Source organism: Lactuca sativa, chromosome 1, assembly GCF_002870075.4.
Source record: "Lactuca sativa cultivar Salinas chromosome 1, Lsat_Salinas_v11, whole genome shotgun sequence".
Taxonomy (NCBI): Eukaryota; Viridiplantae; Streptophyta; class Magnoliopsida; order Asterales; family Asteraceae; genus Lactuca; species Lactuca sativa.
The window spans coordinates 200,317,772-200,334,805 of NC_056623.2; the positions used below are offsets into that span (position 1 = coordinate 200,317,772).

The 17,034-nt window shown below is 50.0% G+C and overlaps 50 non-coding genes across 50 annotated transcripts; all 50 read left to right on the forward strand.

Moving 5' to 3' along the window:
* The first annotated feature begins 106 nt into the window (after positions 1 to 106).
* On the forward strand, positions 107 to 225 carry LOC128130437 (5S ribosomal RNA). The gene has a single exon (XR_008228362.1). It is a non-coding gene; the product is annotated as a 5S ribosomal RNA (ribosomal RNA).
* A 220-nt stretch (positions 226 to 445) lies between these two features.
* Positions 446 to 564, forward strand: LOC128128802 (5S ribosomal RNA). Its single transcript, XR_008226844.1, has one exon. It is a non-coding gene; the product is annotated as a 5S ribosomal RNA (ribosomal RNA).
* A 222-nt stretch (positions 565 to 786) lies between these two features.
* Positions 787 to 905, forward strand: LOC128128803 (5S ribosomal RNA). Its single transcript, XR_008226846.1, has one exon. It is a non-coding gene; the product is annotated as a 5S ribosomal RNA (ribosomal RNA).
* Positions 906 to 1,124: 219 nt separating this feature from the next.
* On the forward strand, positions 1,125 to 1,243 carry LOC128129573 (5S ribosomal RNA). The gene has a single exon (XR_008227494.1). It is a non-coding gene; the product is annotated as a 5S ribosomal RNA (ribosomal RNA).
* A 219-nt stretch (positions 1,244 to 1,462) lies between these two features.
* On the forward strand, positions 1,463 to 1,581 carry LOC128128805 (5S ribosomal RNA). The gene has a single exon (XR_008226854.1). It is a non-coding gene; the product is annotated as a 5S ribosomal RNA (ribosomal RNA).
* Positions 1,582 to 1,805: 224 nt separating this feature from the next.
* On the forward strand, positions 1,806 to 1,924 carry LOC128128809 (5S ribosomal RNA). The gene has a single exon (XR_008226856.1). It is a non-coding gene; the product is annotated as a 5S ribosomal RNA (ribosomal RNA).
* A 220-nt stretch (positions 1,925 to 2,144) lies between these two features.
* LOC128129574 (5S ribosomal RNA) lies at positions 2,145 to 2,263 on the forward strand. Its single transcript, XR_008227495.1, has one exon. It is a non-coding gene; the product is annotated as a 5S ribosomal RNA (ribosomal RNA).
* A 219-nt stretch (positions 2,264 to 2,482) lies between these two features.
* Positions 2,483 to 2,601, forward strand: LOC128128811 (5S ribosomal RNA). Its single transcript, XR_008226859.1, has one exon. It is a non-coding gene; the product is annotated as a 5S ribosomal RNA (ribosomal RNA).
* Positions 2,602 to 2,825: 224 nt separating this feature from the next.
* Positions 2,826 to 2,944, forward strand: LOC128128812 (5S ribosomal RNA). Its single transcript, XR_008226860.1, has one exon. It is a non-coding gene; the product is annotated as a 5S ribosomal RNA (ribosomal RNA).
* Positions 2,945 to 3,164: 220 nt separating this feature from the next.
* On the forward strand, positions 3,165 to 3,283 carry LOC128130114 (5S ribosomal RNA). Its single transcript, XR_008228037.1, has one exon. It is a non-coding gene; the product is annotated as a 5S ribosomal RNA (ribosomal RNA).
* A 219-nt stretch (positions 3,284 to 3,502) lies between these two features.
* LOC128128814 (5S ribosomal RNA) lies at positions 3,503 to 3,621 on the forward strand. The gene has a single exon (XR_008226865.1). It is a non-coding gene; the product is annotated as a 5S ribosomal RNA (ribosomal RNA).
* A 223-nt stretch (positions 3,622 to 3,844) lies between these two features.
* LOC128130075 (5S ribosomal RNA) lies at positions 3,845 to 3,963 on the forward strand. The gene has a single exon (XR_008227998.1). It is a non-coding gene; the product is annotated as a 5S ribosomal RNA (ribosomal RNA).
* A 224-nt stretch (positions 3,964 to 4,187) lies between these two features.
* On the forward strand, positions 4,188 to 4,306 carry LOC128128815 (5S ribosomal RNA). Its single transcript, XR_008226866.1, has one exon. It is a non-coding gene; the product is annotated as a 5S ribosomal RNA (ribosomal RNA).
* Positions 4,307 to 4,527: 221 nt separating this feature from the next.
* On the forward strand, positions 4,528 to 4,646 carry LOC128128817 (5S ribosomal RNA). The gene has a single exon (XR_008226868.1). It is a non-coding gene; the product is annotated as a 5S ribosomal RNA (ribosomal RNA).
* Positions 4,647 to 4,867: 221 nt separating this feature from the next.
* Positions 4,868 to 4,986, forward strand: LOC128128818 (5S ribosomal RNA). The gene has a single exon (XR_008226869.1). It is a non-coding gene; the product is annotated as a 5S ribosomal RNA (ribosomal RNA).
* A 220-nt stretch (positions 4,987 to 5,206) lies between these two features.
* LOC128128820 (5S ribosomal RNA) lies at positions 5,207 to 5,325 on the forward strand. Its single transcript, XR_008226872.1, has one exon. It is a non-coding gene; the product is annotated as a 5S ribosomal RNA (ribosomal RNA).
* A 221-nt stretch (positions 5,326 to 5,546) lies between these two features.
* LOC128130116 (5S ribosomal RNA) lies at positions 5,547 to 5,665 on the forward strand. The gene has a single exon (XR_008228039.1). It is a non-coding gene; the product is annotated as a 5S ribosomal RNA (ribosomal RNA).
* Positions 5,666 to 5,886: 221 nt separating this feature from the next.
* Positions 5,887 to 6,005, forward strand: LOC128128821 (5S ribosomal RNA). Its single transcript, XR_008226873.1, has one exon. It is a non-coding gene; the product is annotated as a 5S ribosomal RNA (ribosomal RNA).
* Positions 6,006 to 6,228: 223 nt separating this feature from the next.
* LOC128131188 (5S ribosomal RNA) lies at positions 6,229 to 6,347 on the forward strand. Its single transcript, XR_008229119.1, has one exon. It is a non-coding gene; the product is annotated as a 5S ribosomal RNA (ribosomal RNA).
* A 224-nt stretch (positions 6,348 to 6,571) lies between these two features.
* LOC128128826 (5S ribosomal RNA) lies at positions 6,572 to 6,690 on the forward strand. Its single transcript, XR_008226878.1, has one exon. It is a non-coding gene; the product is annotated as a 5S ribosomal RNA (ribosomal RNA).
* A 221-nt stretch (positions 6,691 to 6,911) lies between these two features.
* LOC128130271 (5S ribosomal RNA) lies at positions 6,912 to 7,030 on the forward strand. Its single transcript, XR_008228193.1, has one exon. It is a non-coding gene; the product is annotated as a 5S ribosomal RNA (ribosomal RNA).
* A 219-nt stretch (positions 7,031 to 7,249) lies between these two features.
* On the forward strand, positions 7,250 to 7,368 carry LOC128128829 (5S ribosomal RNA). Its single transcript, XR_008226881.1, has one exon. It is a non-coding gene; the product is annotated as a 5S ribosomal RNA (ribosomal RNA).
* Positions 7,369 to 7,589: 221 nt separating this feature from the next.
* Positions 7,590 to 7,708, forward strand: LOC128128830 (5S ribosomal RNA). The gene has a single exon (XR_008226882.1). It is a non-coding gene; the product is annotated as a 5S ribosomal RNA (ribosomal RNA).
* A 219-nt stretch (positions 7,709 to 7,927) lies between these two features.
* LOC128130272 (5S ribosomal RNA) lies at positions 7,928 to 8,046 on the forward strand. Its single transcript, XR_008228194.1, has one exon. It is a non-coding gene; the product is annotated as a 5S ribosomal RNA (ribosomal RNA).
* Positions 8,047 to 8,266: 220 nt separating this feature from the next.
* On the forward strand, positions 8,267 to 8,385 carry LOC128128831 (5S ribosomal RNA). The gene has a single exon (XR_008226883.1). It is a non-coding gene; the product is annotated as a 5S ribosomal RNA (ribosomal RNA).
* Positions 8,386 to 8,605: 220 nt separating this feature from the next.
* Positions 8,606 to 8,724, forward strand: LOC128128832 (5S ribosomal RNA). The gene has a single exon (XR_008226884.1). It is a non-coding gene; the product is annotated as a 5S ribosomal RNA (ribosomal RNA).
* Positions 8,725 to 8,945: 221 nt separating this feature from the next.
* LOC128130273 (5S ribosomal RNA) lies at positions 8,946 to 9,064 on the forward strand. The gene has a single exon (XR_008228196.1). It is a non-coding gene; the product is annotated as a 5S ribosomal RNA (ribosomal RNA).
* Positions 9,065 to 9,283: 219 nt separating this feature from the next.
* On the forward strand, positions 9,284 to 9,402 carry LOC128128834 (5S ribosomal RNA). The gene has a single exon (XR_008226885.1). It is a non-coding gene; the product is annotated as a 5S ribosomal RNA (ribosomal RNA).
* A 220-nt stretch (positions 9,403 to 9,622) lies between these two features.
* LOC128128836 (5S ribosomal RNA) lies at positions 9,623 to 9,741 on the forward strand. Its single transcript, XR_008226886.1, has one exon. It is a non-coding gene; the product is annotated as a 5S ribosomal RNA (ribosomal RNA).
* Positions 9,742 to 9,962: 221 nt separating this feature from the next.
* LOC128130275 (5S ribosomal RNA) lies at positions 9,963 to 10,081 on the forward strand. The gene has a single exon (XR_008228198.1). It is a non-coding gene; the product is annotated as a 5S ribosomal RNA (ribosomal RNA).
* Positions 10,082 to 10,300: 219 nt separating this feature from the next.
* Positions 10,301 to 10,419, forward strand: LOC128130276 (5S ribosomal RNA). The gene has a single exon (XR_008228199.1). It is a non-coding gene; the product is annotated as a 5S ribosomal RNA (ribosomal RNA).
* A 219-nt stretch (positions 10,420 to 10,638) lies between these two features.
* Positions 10,639 to 10,757, forward strand: LOC128129731 (5S ribosomal RNA). The gene has a single exon (XR_008227653.1). It is a non-coding gene; the product is annotated as a 5S ribosomal RNA (ribosomal RNA).
* Positions 10,758 to 10,976: 219 nt separating this feature from the next.
* LOC128130277 (5S ribosomal RNA) lies at positions 10,977 to 11,095 on the forward strand. Its single transcript, XR_008228200.1, has one exon. It is a non-coding gene; the product is annotated as a 5S ribosomal RNA (ribosomal RNA).
* Positions 11,096 to 11,315: 220 nt separating this feature from the next.
* On the forward strand, positions 11,316 to 11,434 carry LOC128128838 (5S ribosomal RNA). Its single transcript, XR_008226887.1, has one exon. It is a non-coding gene; the product is annotated as a 5S ribosomal RNA (ribosomal RNA).
* Positions 11,435 to 11,653: 219 nt separating this feature from the next.
* LOC128130278 (5S ribosomal RNA) lies at positions 11,654 to 11,772 on the forward strand. The gene has a single exon (XR_008228202.1). It is a non-coding gene; the product is annotated as a 5S ribosomal RNA (ribosomal RNA).
* Positions 11,773 to 11,991: 219 nt separating this feature from the next.
* Positions 11,992 to 12,110, forward strand: LOC128128839 (5S ribosomal RNA). Its single transcript, XR_008226888.1, has one exon. It is a non-coding gene; the product is annotated as a 5S ribosomal RNA (ribosomal RNA).
* A 220-nt stretch (positions 12,111 to 12,330) lies between these two features.
* LOC128128841 (5S ribosomal RNA) lies at positions 12,331 to 12,449 on the forward strand. The gene has a single exon (XR_008226889.1). It is a non-coding gene; the product is annotated as a 5S ribosomal RNA (ribosomal RNA).
* A 221-nt stretch (positions 12,450 to 12,670) lies between these two features.
* Positions 12,671 to 12,789, forward strand: LOC128129733 (5S ribosomal RNA). Its single transcript, XR_008227655.1, has one exon. It is a non-coding gene; the product is annotated as a 5S ribosomal RNA (ribosomal RNA).
* A 219-nt stretch (positions 12,790 to 13,008) lies between these two features.
* Positions 13,009 to 13,127, forward strand: LOC128130685 (5S ribosomal RNA). The gene has a single exon (XR_008228608.1). It is a non-coding gene; the product is annotated as a 5S ribosomal RNA (ribosomal RNA).
* Positions 13,128 to 13,348: 221 nt separating this feature from the next.
* LOC128130279 (5S ribosomal RNA) lies at positions 13,349 to 13,467 on the forward strand. Its single transcript, XR_008228203.1, has one exon. It is a non-coding gene; the product is annotated as a 5S ribosomal RNA (ribosomal RNA).
* A 220-nt stretch (positions 13,468 to 13,687) lies between these two features.
* LOC128128844 (5S ribosomal RNA) lies at positions 13,688 to 13,806 on the forward strand. The gene has a single exon (XR_008226891.1). It is a non-coding gene; the product is annotated as a 5S ribosomal RNA (ribosomal RNA).
* Positions 13,807 to 14,026: 220 nt separating this feature from the next.
* LOC128128846 (5S ribosomal RNA) lies at positions 14,027 to 14,145 on the forward strand. Its single transcript, XR_008226892.1, has one exon. It is a non-coding gene; the product is annotated as a 5S ribosomal RNA (ribosomal RNA).
* Positions 14,146 to 14,366: 221 nt separating this feature from the next.
* On the forward strand, positions 14,367 to 14,485 carry LOC128130280 (5S ribosomal RNA). The gene has a single exon (XR_008228204.1). It is a non-coding gene; the product is annotated as a 5S ribosomal RNA (ribosomal RNA).
* A 219-nt stretch (positions 14,486 to 14,704) lies between these two features.
* Positions 14,705 to 14,823, forward strand: LOC128128847 (5S ribosomal RNA). Its single transcript, XR_008226893.1, has one exon. It is a non-coding gene; the product is annotated as a 5S ribosomal RNA (ribosomal RNA).
* Positions 14,824 to 15,043: 220 nt separating this feature from the next.
* Positions 15,044 to 15,162, forward strand: LOC128128851 (5S ribosomal RNA). The gene has a single exon (XR_008226894.1). It is a non-coding gene; the product is annotated as a 5S ribosomal RNA (ribosomal RNA).
* A 219-nt stretch (positions 15,163 to 15,381) lies between these two features.
* On the forward strand, positions 15,382 to 15,500 carry LOC128130281 (5S ribosomal RNA). Its single transcript, XR_008228205.1, has one exon. It is a non-coding gene; the product is annotated as a 5S ribosomal RNA (ribosomal RNA).
* A 221-nt stretch (positions 15,501 to 15,721) lies between these two features.
* On the forward strand, positions 15,722 to 15,840 carry LOC128129734 (5S ribosomal RNA). The gene has a single exon (XR_008227656.1). It is a non-coding gene; the product is annotated as a 5S ribosomal RNA (ribosomal RNA).
* Positions 15,841 to 16,059: 219 nt separating this feature from the next.
* Positions 16,060 to 16,178, forward strand: LOC128130686 (5S ribosomal RNA). Its single transcript, XR_008228609.1, has one exon. It is a non-coding gene; the product is annotated as a 5S ribosomal RNA (ribosomal RNA).
* A 221-nt stretch (positions 16,179 to 16,399) lies between these two features.
* On the forward strand, positions 16,400 to 16,518 carry LOC128130282 (5S ribosomal RNA). The gene has a single exon (XR_008228206.1). It is a non-coding gene; the product is annotated as a 5S ribosomal RNA (ribosomal RNA).
* Positions 16,519 to 16,738: 220 nt separating this feature from the next.
* Positions 16,739 to 16,857, forward strand: LOC128129735 (5S ribosomal RNA). Its single transcript, XR_008227657.1, has one exon. It is a non-coding gene; the product is annotated as a 5S ribosomal RNA (ribosomal RNA).
* Positions 16,858 to 17,034: the final 177 nt, after the last annotated feature.

Sequence of the window (17,034 nt, forward strand, 5' to 3'; positions counted from 1 at the left end):
CCTGAACGGAGCCGATCCCTCACGTGGGTCCCACGCCTCGCGTACGAAAGCAAACGAGGTTCTGCGTCTTGTAAGACATAAAAACAATTACCACGGATAGTATTTCGGGTGCGATCATACCAGCACTAATGCACCGGATCCCATCAGAACTCCGCAGTTAAGCATGCTTGGGCGAGAGTAGTACTAGGATGGGTGACCCCCTGGGAAGTCCTCGTGTTGCACCCCCTTTTTCGTTGCCCGTTTGCGTTTTTTTAGGTTTTAGGTGCGTTTTTTTTTTCCTTTCTTGTTATGTCGATGCTCGGGCGGCATCCGGTTCAATGTTGATCGTTTTCGTGTTTCCCTGAACGGAGCCGATCCCTCACGTGGGTCCCACGCCTCGCGTACGAAAGCAAACGAGGTTCTACGTTTTGTAAGACATAAAAACAATTACCACGGATAGTATTTCGGGTGCGATCATACCAGCACTAATGCACCGGATCCCATCAGAACTCCGCAGTTAAGCGTGCTTGGGCGAGAGTAGTACTAGGATGGGTGACCCCCTGGGAAGTCCTCGTGTTGCACCCCCTTTTTCGTTGCCCGTTTGCGTTTTTTTAGGTTTTAGGTGCGTTTTTTTTTTTTCCTTTCTTGTTATGTCTATGCTCGGGCGGCATCCGGTTCAATGTTGATCGTTTTCGTGTTTCCCTGAACGGAGCCGATCCCTCACGTGGGTCCCACGCCTCGCGTACGAAAGCAAACGAGGTTCTGCGTCTTGTAAGACATAAAAACAATTACCACGGATAGTATTTCGGGTGCGATCATACCAGCACTAATGCACCGGATCCCATCAGAACTCCGCAGTTAAGCGTGCTTGGGCGAGAGTAGTACTAGGATGGGTGACCCCCTGGGAAGTCCTCGTGTTGCACCCCCTTTTTCGTTGCCCGTTTGCGTTTTTTTAGGTTTTAGGTGCGTTTTTTTTTCCTTTCTTGTTATGTCGATGCTCGGGCGGCATCCGGTTCAATGTTGATCGTTTTCGTGTTTCCCTGAACGGAGCCGATCCCTCACGTGGGTCCCACGCCTCGCGTACGAAAGCAAACGAGGTTCTGCGTCTTGTAAGACATAAAAACAATTACCACGGATAGTATTTCGGGTGCGATCATACCAGCACTAACGCACCGGATCCCATCAGAACTCCGCAGTTAAGCGTGCTTGGGCGAGAGTAGTACTAGGATGGGTGACCCCCTGGGAAGTCCTCGTGTTGCACCCCCTTTTTCGTTGCCCGTTTGCGTTTTTTTAGGTTTTAGGTGCGTTTTTTTTTCCTTTCTTGTTATGTCGATGCTCGGGCGGCATCCGGTTCAATGTTGATCGTTTTCGTGTTTCCCTGAACGGAGCCGATCCCTCACGTGGGTCCCACGCCTCGCGTACGAAAGCAAACGAGGTTCTGCGTCTTGTAAGACATAAAAACAATTACCACGGATAGTATTTCGGGTGCGATCATACCAGCACTAATGCACCGGATCCCATCAGAACTCCGCAGTTAAGCGTGCTTGGGCGAGAGTAGTACTAGGATGGGTGACCCCCTGGGAAGTCCTCGTGTTGCACCCCCTTTTTCGTTGCCCGTTTGCGTTTTTTTAGGTTTTAGGTGCGTTTTTTTTTTTTTTCCTTTCTTGTTATGTCGATGCTCGGGCGGCATCCGGTTCAATGTTGATCGTTTTCGTGTTTCCCTGAACGGAGCCGATCCCTCACGTGGGTCCCACGCCTCGCGTACGAAAGCAAACGAGGTTCTGCGTCTTGTAAGACATAAAAACAATTACCACGGATAGTATTTCGGGTGCGATCATACCAGCACTAATGCACCGGATCCCATCAGAACTCCGCAGTTAAGCGTGCTTGGGCGAGAGTAGTACTAGGATGGGTGACCCCCTGGGAAGTCCTCGTGTTGCACCCCCTTTTTCGTTGCCCGTTTGCGTTTTTTTAGGTTTTAGGTGCGTTTTTTTTTTCCTTTCTTGTTATGTCTATGCTCGGGCGGCATCCGGTTCAATGTTGATCGTTTTCGTGTTTCCCTGAACGGAGCCGATCCCTCACGTGGGTCCCACGCCTCGCGTACGAAAGCAAACGAGGTTCTGCGTCTTGTAAGACATAAAAACAATTACCACGGATAGTATTTCGGGTGCGATCATACCAGCACTAACGCACCGGATCCCATCAGAACTCCGCAGTTAAGCGTGCTTGGGCGAGAGTAGTACTAGGATGGGTGACCCCCTGGGAAGTCCTCGTGTTGCACCCCCTTTTTCGTTGCCCGTTTGCGTTTTTTTAGGTTTTAGGTGCGTTTTTTTTTCCTTTCTTGTTATGTCGATGCTCGGGCGGCATCCGGTTCAATGTTGATCGTTTTCGTGTTTCCCTGAACGGAGCCGATCCCTCACGTGGGTCCCACGCCTCGCGTACGAAAGCAAACGAGGTTCTGCGTCTTGTAAGACATAAAAACAATTACCACGGATAGTATTTCGGGTGCGATCATACCAGCACTAATGCACCGGATCCCATCAGAACTCCGCAGTTAAGCGTGCTTGGGCGAGAGTAGTACTAGGATGGGTGACCCCCTGGGAAGTCCTCGTGTTGCACCCCCTTTTTCGTTGCCCGTTTGCGTTTTTTTAGGTTTTAGGTGCGTTTTTTTTTTTTTTCCTTTCTTGTTATGTCGATGCTCGGGCGGCATCCGGTTCAATGTTGATCGTTTTCGTGTTTCCCTGAACGGAGCCGATCCCTAACGTGGGTCCCACGCCTCGCGTACGAAAGCAAACGAGGTTCTGCGTCTTGTAAGACATAAAAACAATTACCACGGATAGTATTTCGGGTGCGATCATACCAGCACTAATGCACCGGATCCCATCAGAACTCCGCAGTTAAGCGTGCTTGGGCGAGAGTAGTACTAGGATGGGTGACCCCCTGGGAAGTCCTCGTGTTGCACCCCCTTTTTCGTTGCCCGTTTGCGTTTTTTTAGGTTTTAGGTGCGTTTTTTTTTTCCTTTCTTGTTATGTCTATGCTCGGGCGGCATCCGGTTCAATGTTGATCGTTTTCGTGTTTCCCTGAACGGAGCCGATCCCTCACGTGGGTCCCACGCCTCGCGTACGAAAGCAAACGAGGTTCTGCGTCTTGTAAGACATAAAAACAATTACCACGGATAGTATTTCGGGTGCGATCATACCAGCACTAATGCACCGGATCCCATCAGAACTCCGCAGTTAAGCGTGCTTGGGCGAGAGTAGTACTAGGATGGGTGACCCCCTGGGAAGTCCTCGTGTTGCGCCCCTTTTTTCGTTGCCCGTTTGCGTTTTTTTAGGTTTTAGGTGCGTTTTTTTTTCCTTTCTTGTTATGTCTATGCTCGGGCGGCATCCGGTTCAATGTTGATCGTTTTCGTGTTTCCCTGAACGGAGCCGATCCCTCACGTGGGTCCCACGCCTCGCGTACGAAAGCAAACGAGGTTCTGCGTCTTGTAAGACATAAAAACAATTACCACGGATAGTATTTCGGGTGCGATCATACCAGCACTAATGCACCGGATCCCATCAGAACTCCGCAGTTAAGCGTGCTTGGGCGAGAGTAGTACTAGGATGGGTGACCCCCTGGGAAGTCCTCGTGTTGCACCCCTTTTTTCGTTGCCCGTTTGCGTTTTTTTAGGTTTTAGGTGCGTTTTTTTTTTTTTCCTTTCTTGTTATGTCGATGCTCGGGCGGCATCCGGTTCAATGTTGATCGTTTTCGTGTTTCCCTGAACGGAGCCGATCCCTCACGTGGGTCCCACGCCTCGCGTACGAAAGCAAACGAGGTTCTGCGTCTTGTAAGACATAAAAACAATTACCACGGATAGTATTTCGGGTGCGATCATACCAGCACTAATGCACCGGATCCCATCAGAACTCCGCAGTTAAGCGTGCTTGGGCGAGAGTAGTACTAGGATGGGTGACCTCCTGGGAAGTCCTCGTGTTGCACCCCCTTTTTCGTTGCCCGTTTGCGTTTTTTTAGGTTTTAGGTGCGTTTTTTTTTTTTTTCCTTTCTTGTTATGTCTATGCTCGGGCGGCATCCGGTTCAATGTTGATCGTTTTCGTGTTTCCCTGAACGGAGCCGATCCCTCACGTGGGTCCCACGCCTCGCGTACGAAAGCAAACGAGGTTCTGCGTCTTGTAAGACATAAAAACAATTACCACGGATAGTATTTCGGGTGCGATCATACCAGCACTAATGCACCGGATCCCATCAGAACTCCGCAGTTAAGCGTGCTTGGGCGAGAGTAGTACTAGGATGGGTGACCCCCTGGGAAGTCCTCGTGTTGCACCCCCTTTTTCGTTGCCCGTTTGCGTTTTTTTAGGTTTTAGGTGCGTTTTTTTTTTTCCTTTCTTGTTATGTCTATGCTCGGGCGGCATCCGGTTCAATGTTGATCGTTTTCGTGTTTCCCTGAACGGAGCCGATCCCTCACGTGGGTCCCACGCCTCGCGTACGAAAGCAAACGAGGTTCTGCGTCTTGTAAGACATAAAAACAATTACCACGGATAGTATTTCGGGTGCGATCATACCAGCACTAATGCACCGGATCCCATCAGAACTCCGCAGTTAAGCGTGCTTGGGCGAGAGTAGTACTAGGATGGGTGACCCCCTGGGAAGTCCTCGTGTTGCACCCCCTTTTTCGTTGCCCGTTTGCGTTTTTTTAGGTTTTAGGTGCGTTTTTTTTTTTCCTTTCTTGTTATGTCTATGCTCGGGCGGCATCCGGTTCAATGTTGATCGTTTTCGTGTTTCCCTGAACGGAGCCGATCCCTCACGTGGGTCCCACGCCTCGCGTACGAAAGCAAACGAGGTTCTGCGTCTTGTAAGACATAAAAACAATTACCACGGATAGTATTTCGGGTGCGATCATACCAGCACTAATGCACCGGATCCCATCAGAACTCCGCAGTTAAGCGTGCTTGGGCGAGAGTAGTACTAGGATGGGTGACCCCCTGGGAAGTCCTCGTGTTGCACCCCTTTTTCGTTGCCCGTTTGCGTTTTTTTAGGTTTTAGGTGCGTTTTTTTTTTTCCTTTCTTGTTATGTCTATGCTCGGGCGGCATCCGGTTCAATGTTGATCGTTTTCGTGTTTCCCTGAACGGAGCCGATCCCTCACGTGGGTCCCACGCCTCGCGTACGAAAGCAAACGAGGTTCTGCGTCTTGTAAGACATAAAAACAATTACCACGGATAGTATTTCGGGTGCGATCATACCAGCACTAATGCACCGGATCCCATCAGAACTCCGCAGTTAAGCGTGCTTGGGCGAGAGTAGTACTAGGATGGGTGACCCCCTGGGAAGTCCTCGTGTTGCACCCCCTTTTTCGTTGCCCGTTTGCGTTTTTTTAGGTTTTAGGTGCGTTTTTTTTTTTCCTTTCTTGTTATGTCTATGCTCGGGCGGCATCCGGTTCAATGTTGATCGTTTTCGTGTTTCCCTGAACGGAGCCGATCCCTCACGTGGGTCCCACGCCTCGCGTACGAAAGCAAACGAGGTTCTGCGTCTTGTAAGACATAAAAACAATTACCACGGATAGTATTTCGGGTGCGATCATACCAGCACTAATGCACCGGATCCCATCAGAACTCCGCAGTTAAGCGTGCTTGGGCGAGAGTAGTACTAGGATGGGTGACCCCCTGGGAAGTCCTCGTGTTGCGCCCCCTTTTTCGTTGCCCGTTTGCGTTTTTTTAGGTTTTAGGTGCGTTTTTTTTTTTCCTTTCTTGTTATGTCTATGCTCGGGCGGCATCCGGTTCAATGTTGATCGTTTTCGTGTTTCCCTGAACGGAGCCGATCCCTCACGTGGGTCCCACGCCTCGCGTACGAAAGCAAACGAGGTTCTGCGTCTTGTAAGACATAAAAACAATTACCACGGATAGTATTTCGGGTGCGATCATACCAGCACTAATGCACCGGATCCCATCAGAACTCCGCAGTTAAGCGTGCTTGGGCGAGAGTAGTACTAGGATGGGTGACCCCCTGGGAAGTCCTCGTGTTGCACCCCCTTTTTCGTTGCCCGTTTGCGTTTTTTTAGGTTTTAGGTGCGTTTTTTTTTTTTTCCTTTCTTGTTATGTCGATGCTCGGGCGGCATCCGGTTCAATGTTGATCGTTTTCGTGTTTCCCTGAACGGAGCCGATCCCTCACGTGGGTCCCACGCCTCGCGTACGAAAGCAAACGAGGTTCTGCGTCTTGTAAGACATAAAAACAATTACCACGGATAGTATTTCGGGTGCGATCATACCAGCACTAATGCACCGGATCCCATCAGAACTCCGCAGTTAAGCGTGCTTGGGCGAGAGTAGTACTAGGATGGGTGACCTCCTGGGAAGTCCTCGTGTTGCACCCCCTTTTTCGTTGCCCGTTTGCGTTTTTTTAGGTTTTAGGTGCGTTTTTTTTTTTTTTCCTTTCTTGTTATGTCTATGCTCGGGCGGCATCCGGTTCAATGTTGATCGTTTTCGTGTTTCCCTGAACGGAGCCGATCCCTCACGTGGGTCCCACGCCTCGCGTACGAAAGCAAACGAGGTTCTGCGTCTTGTAAGACATAAAAACAATTACCACGGATAGTATTTCGGGTGCGATCATACCAGCACTAATGCACCGGATCCCATCAGAACTCCGCAGTTAAGCGTGCTTGGGCGAGAGTAGTACTAGGATGGGTGACCCCCTGGGAAGTCCTCGTGTTGCACCCCCTTTTTCGTTGCCCGTTTGCGTTTTTTTAGGTTTTAGGTGCGTTTTTTTTTTTCCTTTCTTGTTATGTCTATGCTCGGGCGGCATCCGGTTCAATGTTGATCGTTTTCGTGTTTCCCTGAACGGAGCCGATCGCTAACGTGGGTCCCACGCCTCGCGTACGAAAGCAAACGAGGTTCTGCGTCTTGTAAGACATAAAAACAATTACCACGGATAGTATTTCGGGTGCGATCATACCAGCACTAATGCACCGGATCCCATCAGAACTCCGCAGTTAAGCGTGCTTGGGCGAGAGTAGTACTAGGATGGGTGACCCCCTGGGAAGTCCTCGTGTTGCAACCCCTTTTTCGTTGCCCGTTTGCGTTTTTTTAGGTTTTAGGTGCGTTTTTTTTTCCTTTCTTGTTATGTCTATGCTCGGGCGGCATCCGGTTCAATGTTGATCGTTTTCGTGTTTCCCTGAACGGAGCCGATCCCTCACGTGGGTCCCACGCCTCGCGTACGAAAGCAAACGAGGTTCTGCGTCTTGTAAGACATAAAAACAATTACCACGGATAGTATTTCGGGTGCGATCATACCAGCACTAATGCACCGGATCCCATCAGAACTCCGCAGTTAAGCGTGCTTGGGCGAGAGTAGTACTAGGATGGGTGACCCCCTGGGAAGTCCTCGTGTTGCACCCCCTTTTTCGTTGCCCGTTTGCGTTTTTTTAGGTTTTAGGTGCGTTTTTTTTTTTCCTTTCTTGTTATGTCTATGCTCGGGCGGCATCCGGTTCAATGTTGATCGTTTTCGTGTTTCCCTGAACGGAGCCGATCCCTCACGTGGGTCCCACGCCTCGCGTACGAAAGCAAACGAGGTTCTGCGTCTTGTAAGACATAAAAACAATTACCACGGATAGTATTTCGGGTGCGATCATACCAGCACTAATGCACCGGATCCCATCAGAACTCCGCAGTTAAGCGTGCTTGGGCGAGAGTAGTACTAGGATGGGTGACCCCCTGGGAAGTCCTCGTGTTGCACCCCTTTTTTCGTTGCCCGTTTGCGTTTTTTTAGGTTTTAGGTGCGTTTTTTTTTCCTTTCTTGTTATGTCTATGCTCGGGCGGCATCCGGTTCAATGTTGATCGTTTTCGTGTTTCCCTGAACGGAGCCGATCCCTCACGTGGGTCCCACGCCTCGCGTACGAAAGCAAACGAGGTTCTGCGTCTTGTAAGACATAAAAACAATTACCACGGATAGTATTTCGGGTGCGATCATACCAGCACTAATGCACCGGATCCCATCAGAACTCCGCAGTTAAGCGTGCTTGGGCGAGAGTAGTACTAGGATGGGTGACCCCCTGGGAAGTCCTCGTGTTGCAACCCCTTTTTCGTTGCCCGTTTGCGTTTTTTTAGGTTTTAGGTGCGTTTTTTTTTTCCTTTCTTGTTATGTCTATGCTCGGGCGGCATCCGGTTCAATGTTGATCGTTTTCGTGTTTCCCTGAACGGAGCCGATCCCTCACGTGGGTCCCACGCCTCGCGTACGAAAGCAAACGAGGTTCTGCGTCTTGTAAGACATAAAAACAATTACCACGGATAGTATTTCGGGTGCGATCATACCAGCACTAATGCACCGGATCCCATCAGAACTCCGCAGTTAAGCGTGCTTGGGCGAGAGTAGTACTAGGATGGGTGACCCCCTGGGAAGTCCTCGTGTTGCACCCCCTTTTTCGTTGCCCGTTTGCGTTTTTTTAGGTTTTAGGTGCGTTTTTTTTTTCCTTTCTTGTTATGTCTATGCTCGGGCGGCATCCGGTTCAATGTTGATCGTTTTCGTGTTTCCCTGAACGGAGCCGATCCCTCACGTGGGTCCCACGCCTCGCGTACGAAAGCAAACGAGGTTCTGCGTCTTGTAAGACATAAAAACAATTACCACGGATAGTATTTCGGGTGCGATCATACCAGCACTAATGCACCGGATCCCATCAGAACTCCGCAGTTAAGCGTGCTTGGGCGAGAGTAGTACTAGGATGGGTGACCCCCTGGGAAGTCCTCGTGTTGCACCCCCTTTTTCGTTGCCCGTTTGCGTTTTTTTAGGTTTTAGGTGCGTTTTTTTTTTTCCTTTCTTGTTATGTCGATGCTCGGGCGGCATCCGGTTCAATGTTGATCGTTTTCGTGTTTCCCTGAACGGAGCCGATCCCTAACGTGGGTCCCACGCCTCGCGTACGAAAGCAAACGAGGTTCTGCGTCTTGTAAGACATAAAAACAATTACCACGGATAGTATTTCGGGTGCGATCATACCAGCACTAATGCACCGGATCCCATCAGAACTCCGCAGTTAAGCGTGCTTGGGCGAGAGTAGTACTAGGATGGGTGACCCCCTGGGAAGTCCTCGTGTTGCAACCCCTTTTTCGTTGCCCGTTTGCGTTTTTTTAGGTTTTAGGTGCGTTTTTTTTTCCTTTCTTGTTATGTCTATGCTCGGGCGGCATCCGGTTCAATGTTGATCGTTTTCGTGTTTCCCTGAACGGAGCCGATCCCTCACGTGGGTCCCACGCCTCGCGTACGAAAGCAAACGAGGTTCTGCGTCTTGTAAGACATAAAAACAATTACCACGGATAGTATTTCGGGTGCGATCATACCAGCACTAATGCACCGGATCCCATCAGAACTCCGCAGTTAAGCGTGCTTGGGCGAGAGTAGTACTAGGATGGGTGACCCCCTGGGAAGTCCTCGTGTTGCACCCCCTTTTTCGTTGCCCGTTTGCGTTTTTTTAGGTTTTAGGTGCGTTTTTTTTTTCCTTTCTTGTTATGTCTATGCTCGGGCGGCATCCGGTTCAATGTTGATCGTTTTCGTGTTTCCCTGAACGGAGCCGATCCCTCACGTGGGTCCCACGCCTCGCGTACGAAAGCAAACGAGGTTCTGCGTCTTGTAAGACATAAAAACAATTACCACGGATAGTATTTCGGGTGCGATCATACCAGCACTAATGCACCGGATCCCATCAGAACTCCGCAGTTAAGCGTGCTTGGGCGAGAGTAGTACTAGGATGGGTGACCCCCTGGGAAGTCCTCGTGTTGCACCCCCTTTTTCGTTGCCCGTTTGCGTTTTTTTAGGTTTTAGGTGCGTTTTTTTTTTTCCTTTCTTGTTATGTCGATGCTCGGGCGGCATCCGGTTCAATGTTGATCGTTTTCGTGTTTCCCTGAACGGAGCCGATCCCTAACGTGGGTCCCACGCCTCGCGTACGAAAGCAAACGAGGTTCTGCGTCTTGTAAGACATAAAAACAATTACCACGGATAGTATTTCGGGTGCGATCATACCAGCACTAATGCACCGGATCCCATCAGAACTCCGCAGTTAAGCGTGCTTGGGCGAGAGTAGTACTAGGATGGGTGACCCCCTGGGAAGTCCTCGTGTTGCAACCCCTTTTTCGTTGCCCGTTTGCGTTTTTTTAGGTTTTAGGTGCGTTTTTTTTTCCTTTCTTGTTATGTCTATGCTCGGGCGGCATCCGGTTCAATGTTGATCGTTTTCGTGTTTCCCTGAACGGAGCCGATCCCTCACGTGGGTCCCACGCCTCGCGTACGAAAGCAAACGAGGTTCTGCGTCTTGTAAGACATAAAAACAATTACCACGGATAGTATTTCGGGTGCGATCATACCAGCACTAATGCACCGGATCCCATCAGAACTCCGCAGTTAAGCGTGCTTGGGCGAGAGTAGTACTAGGATGGGTGACCCCCTGGGAAGTCCTCGTGTTGCAACCCCTTTTTCGTTGCCCGTTTGCGTTTTTTTAGGTTTTAGGTGCGTTTTTTTTTCCTTTCTTGTTATGTCTATGCTCGGGCGGCATCCGGTTCAATGTTGATCGTTTTCGTGTTTCCCTGAACGGAGCCGATCCCTCACGTGGGTCCCACGCCTCGCGTACGAAAGCAAACGAGGTTCTGCGTCTTGTAAGACATAAAAACAATTACCACGGATAGTATTTCGGGTGCGATCATACCAGCACTAATGCACCGGATCCCATCAGAACTCCGCAGTTAAGCGTGCTTGGGCGAGAGTAGTACTAGGATGGGTGACCCCTTGGGAAGTCCTCGTGTTGCACCCCCTTTTTCGTTGCCCGTTTGCGTTTTTTTAGGTTTTAGGTGCGTTTTTTTTTCCTTTCTTGTTATGTCTATGCTCGGGCGGCATCCGGTTCAATGTTGATCGTTTTCGTGTTTCCCTGAACGGAGCCGATCCCTAACGTGGGTCCCACGCCTCGCGTACGAAAGCAAACGAGGTTCTGCGTCTTGTAAGACATAAAAACAATTACCACGGATAGTATTTCGGGTGCGATCATACCAGCACTAATGCACCGGATCCCATCAGAACTCCGCAGTTAAGCGTGCTTGGGCGAGAGTAGTACTAGGATGGGTGACCCCCTGGGAAGTCCTCGTGTTGCAACCCCTTTTTCGTTGCCCGTTTGCGTTTTTTTAGGTTTTAGGTGCGTTTTTTTTTTCCTTTCTTGTTATGTCTATGCTCGGGCGGCATCCGGTTCAATGTTGATCGTTTTCGTGTTTCCCTGAACGGAGCCGATCCCTCACGTGGGTCCCACGCCTCGCGTACGAAAGCAAACGAGGTTCTGCGTCTTGTAAGACATAAAAACAATTACCACGGATAGTATTTCGGGTGCGATCATACCAGCACTAATGCACCGGATCCCATCAGAACTCCGCAGTTAAGCGTGCTTGGGCGAGAGTAGTACTAGGATGGGTGACCCCCTGGGAAGTCCTCGTGTTGCACCCCCTTTTTCGTTGCCCGTTTGCGTTTTTTTAGGTTTTAGGTGCGTTTTTTTTTCCTTTCTTGTTATGTCTATGCTCGGGCGGCATCCGGTTCAATGTTGATCGTTTTCGTGTTTCCCTGAACGGAGCCGATCCCTCACGTGGGTCCCACGCCTCGCGTACGAAAGCAAACGAGGTTCTGCGTCTTGTAAGACATAAAAACAATTACCACGGATAGTATTTCGGGTGCGATCATACCAGCACTAATGCACCGGATCCCATCAGAACTCCGCAGTTAAGCGTGCTTGGGCGAGAGTAGTACTAGGATGGGTGACCCCCTGGGAAGTCCTCGTGTTGCAACCCCTTTTTCGTTGCCCGTTTGCGTTTTTTTAGGTTTTAGGTGCGTTTTTTTTTCCTTTCTTGTTATGTCTATGCTCGGGCGGCATCCGGTTCAATGTTGATCGTTTTCGTGTTTCCCTGAACGGAGCCGATCCCTCACGTGGGTCCCACGCCTCGCGTACGAAAGCAAACGAGGTTCTGCGTCTTGTAAGACATAAAAACAATTACCACGGATAGTATTTCGGGTGCGATCATACCAGCACTAATGCACCGGATCCCATCAGAACTCCGCAGTTAAGCGTGCTTGGGCGAGAGTAGTACTAGGATGGGTGACCCCCTGGGAAGTCCTCGTGTTGCACCCCCTTTTTCGTTGCCCGTTTGCGTTTTTTTAGGTTTTAGGTGCGTTTTTTTTTTCCTTTCTTGTTATGTCTATGCTCGGGCGGCATCCGGTTCAATGTTGATCGTTTTCGTGTTTCCCTGAACGGAGCCGATCCCTCACGTGGGTCCCACGCCTCGCGTACGAAAGCAAACGAGGTTCTGCGTCTTGTAAGACATAAAAACAATTACCACGGATAGTATTTCGGGTGCGATCATACCAGCACTAATGCACCGGATCCCATCAGAACTCCGCAGTTAAGCGTGCTTGGGCGAGAGTAGTACTAGGATGGGTGACCCCCTGGGAAGTCCTCGTGTTGCACCCCCTTTTTCGTTGCCCGTTTGCGTTTTTTTAGGTTTTAGGTGCGTTTTTTTTTTTCCTTTCTTGTTATGTCTATGCTCGGGCGGCATCCGGTTCAATGTTGATCGTTTTCGTGTTTCCCTGAACGGAGCCGATCCCTCACGTGGGTCCCACGCCTCGCGTACGAAAGCAAACGAGGTTCTGCGTCTTGTAAGACATAAAAACAATTACCACGGATAGTATTTCGGGTGCGATCATACCAGCACTAATGCACCGGATCCCATCAGAACTCCGCAGTTAAGCGTGCTTGGGCGAGAGTAGTACTAGGATGGGTGACCCCTTGGGAAGTCCTCGTGTTGCACCCCCTTTTTCGTTGCCCGTTTGCGTTTTTTTAGGTTTTAGGTGCGTTTTTTTTTCCTTTCTTGTTATGTCTATGCTCGGGCGGCATCCGGTTCAATGTTGATCGTTTTCGTGTTTCCCTGAACGGAGCCGATCCCTCACGTGGGTCCCACGCCTCGCGTACGAAAGCAAACGAGGTTCTGCGTCTTGTAAGACATAAAAACAATTACCACGGATAGTATTTCGGGTGCGATCATACCAGCACTAATGCATCGGATCCCATCAGAACTCCGCAGTTAAGCGTGCTTGGACGAGAGTAGTACTAGGATGGGTGACCCCCTGGGAAGTCCTCGTGTTGCACCCCCTTTTTCGTTGCCCGTTTGCGTTTTTTTAGGTTTTAGGTGCGTTTTTTTTTTTCCTTTCTTGTTATGTCGATGCTCGGGCGGCATCCGGTTCAATGTTGATCGTTTTCGTGTTTCCCTGAACGGAGCCGATCCCTAACGTGGGTCCCACGCCTCGCGTACGAAAGCAAACGAGGTTCTGCGTCTTGTAAGACATAAAAACAATTACCACGGATAGTATTTCGGGTGCGATCATACCAGCACTAATGCACCGGATCCCATCAGAACTCCGCAGTTAAGCGTGCTTGGGCGAGAGTAGTACTAGGATGGGTGACCCCCTGGGAAGTCCTCGTGTTGCAACCCCTTTTTCGTTGCCCGTTTGCGTTTTTTTAGGTTTTAGGTGCGTTTTTTTTTTCCTTTCTTGTTATGTCTATGCTCGGGCGGCATCCGGTTCAATGTTGATCGTTTTCGTGTTTCCCTGAACGGAGCCGATCCCTCACGTGGGTCCCACGCCTCGCGTACGAAAGCAAACGAGGTTCTGCGTCTTGTAAGACATAAAAACAATTACCACGGATAGTATTTCGGGTGCGATCATACCAGCACTAATGCACCGGATCCCATCAGAACTCCGCAGTTAAGCGTGCTTGGGCGAGAGTAGTACTAGGATGGGTGACCCCCTGGGAAGTCCTCGTGTTGCACCCCCTTTTTCGTTGCCCGTTTGCGTTTTTTTAGGTTTTAGGTGCGTTTTTTTTTTCCTTTCTTGTTATGTCTATGCTCGGGCGGCATCCGGTTCAATGTTGATCGTTTTCGTGTTTCCCTGAACGGAGCCGATCCCTCACGTGGGTCCCACGCCTCGCGTACGAAAGCAAACGAGGTTCTGCGTCTTGTAAGACATAAAAACAATTACCACGGATAGTATTTCGGGTGCGATCATACCAGCACTAATGCACCGGATCCCATCAGAACTCCGCAGTTAAGCGTGCTTGGGCGAGAGTAGTACTAGGATGGGTGACCCCCTGGGAAGTCCTCGTGTTGCACCCCCTTTTTCGTTGCCCGTTTGCGTTTTTTTAGGTTTTAGGTGCGTTTTTTTTTTTCCTTTCTTGTTATGTCGATGCTCGGGCGGCATCCGGTTCAATGTTGATCGTTTTCGTGTTTCCCTGAACGGAGCCGATCGCTAACGTGGGTCCCACGCCTCGCGTACGAAAGCAAACGAGGTTCTGCGTCTTGTAAGACATAAAAACAATTACCACGGATAGTATTTCGGGTGCGATCATACCAGCACTAATGCACCGGATCCCATCAGAACTCCGCAGTTAAGCGTGCTTGGGCGAGAGTAGTACTAGGATGGGTGACCCCCTGGGAAGTCCTCGTGTTGCAACCCCTTTTTCGTTGCCCGTTTGCGTTTTTTTAGGTTTTAGGTGCGTTTTTTTTTCCTTTCTTGTTATGTCTATGCTCGGGCGGCATCCGGTTCAATGTTGATCGTTTTCGTGTTTCCCTGAACGGAGCCGATCCCTCACGTGGGTCCCACGCCTCGCGTACGAAAGCAAACGAGGTTCTGCGTCTTGTAAGACATAAAAACAATTACCACGGATAGTATTTCGGGTGCGATCATACCAGCACTAATGCACCGGATCCCATCAGAACTCCGCAGTTAAGCGTGCTTGGGCGAGAGTAGTACTAGGATGGGTGACCCCCTGGGAAGTCCTCGTGTTGCACCCCCTTTTTCGTTGCCCGTTTGCGTTTTTTTAGGTTTTAGGTGCGTTTTTTTTTTCCTTTCTTGTTATGTCTATGCTCGGGCGGCATCCGGTTCAATGTTGATCGTTTTCGTGTTTCCCTGAACGGAGCCGATCCCTCACGTGGGTCCCACGCCTCGCGTACGAAAGCAAACGAGGTTCTGCGTCTTGTAAGACATAAAAACAATTACCACGGATAGTATTTCGGGTGCGATCATACCAGCACTAATGCACCGGATCCCATCAGAACTCCGCAGTTAAGCGTGCTTGGGCGAGAGTAGTACTAGGATGGGTGACCCCCTGGGAAGTCCTCGTGTTGCACCCCTTTTTTCGTTGCCCGTTTGCGTTTTTTTAGGTTTTAGGTGCGTTTTTTTTTCCTTTCTTGTTATGTCTATGCTCGGGCGGCATCCGGTTCAATGTTGATCGTTTTCGTGTTTCCCTGAACGGAGCCGATCCCTCACGTGGGTCCCACGCCTCGCGTACGAAAGCAAACGAGGTTCTGCGTCTTGTAAGACATAAAAACAATTACCACGGATAGTATTTCGGGTGCGATCATACCAGCACTAATGCACCGGATCCCATCAGAACTCCGCAGTTAAGCGTGCTTGGGCGAGAGTAGTACTAGGATGGGTGACCCCCTGGGAAGTCCTCGTGTTGCAACCCCTTTTTCGTTGCCCGTTTGCGTTTTTTTAGGTTTTAGGTGCGTTTTTTTTTTTCCTTTCTTGTTATGTCTATGCTCGGGCGGCATCCGGTTCAATGTTGATCGTTTTCGTGTTTCCCTGAACGGAGCCGATCCCTCACGTGGGTCCCACGCCTCGCGTACGAAAGCAAACGAGGTTCTGCGTCTTGTAAGACATAAAAACAATTACCACGGATAGTATTTCGGGTGCGATCATACCAGCACTAATGCACCGGATCCCATCAGAACTCCGCAGTTAAGCGTGCTTGGGCGAGAGTAGTACTAGGATGGGTGACCCCTTGGGAAGTCCTCGTGTTGCACCCCCTTTTTCGTTGCCCGTTTGCGTTTTTTTAGGTTTTAGGTGCGTTTTTTTTTCCTTTCTTGTTATGTCTATGCTCGGGCGGCATCCGGTTCAATGTTGATCGTTTTCGTGTTTCCCTGAACGGAGCCGATCCCTCACGTGGGTCCCACGCCTCGCGTACGAAAGCAAACGAGGTTCTGCGTCTTGTAAGACATAAAAACAATTACCACGGATAGTATTTCGGGTGCGATCATACCAGCACTAATGCATCGGATCCCATCAGAACTCCGCAGTTAAGCGTGCTTGGACGAGAGTAGTACTAGGATGGGTGACCCCCTGGGAAGTCCTCGTGTTGCACCCCCTTTTTCGTTGCCCGTTTGCGTTTTTTTAGGTTTTAGGTGCGTTTTTTTTTTTCCTTTCTTGTTATGTCGATGCTCGGGCGGCATCCGGTTCAATGTTGATCGTTTTCGTGTTTCCCTGAACGGAGCCGATCCCTAACGTGGGTCCCACGCCTCGCGTACGAAAGCAAACGAGGTTCTGCGTCTTGTAAGACATAAAAACAATTACCACGGATAGTATTTCGGGTGCGATCATACCAGCACTAATGCACCGGATCCCATCAGAACTCCGCAGTTAAGCGTGCTTGGGCGAGAGTAGTACTAGGATGGGTGACCCCCTGGGAAGTCCTCGTGTTGCAACCCCTTTTTCGTTGCCCGTTTGCGTTTTTTTAGGTTTTAGGTGCGTTTTTTTTTTCCTTTCTTGTTATGTCTATGCTCGGGCGGCATCCGGTTCAATGTTGATCGTTTTCGTGTTTCCCTGAACGGAGCCGATCCCTCACGTGGGTCCCACGCCTCGCGTACGAAAGCAAACGAGGTTCTGCGTCTTGTAAGACATAAAAACAATTACCACGGATAGTATTTCGGGTGCGATCATACCAGCACTAATGCACCGGATCCCATCAGAACTCCGCAGTTAAGCGTGCTTGGGCGAGAGTAGTACTAGGATGGGTGACCCCTTGGGAAGTCCTCGTGTTGCACCCCCTTTTTCGTTGCCCGTTTGCGTTTTTTTAGGTTTTAGGTGCGTTTTTTTTTCCTTTCTTGTTATGTCTATGCTCGGGCGGCATCCGGTTCAATGTTGATCGTTTTCGTGTTTCCCTGAACGGAGCCGATCCCTCACGTGGGTCCCACGCCTCGCGTACGAAAGCAAACGAGGTTCTG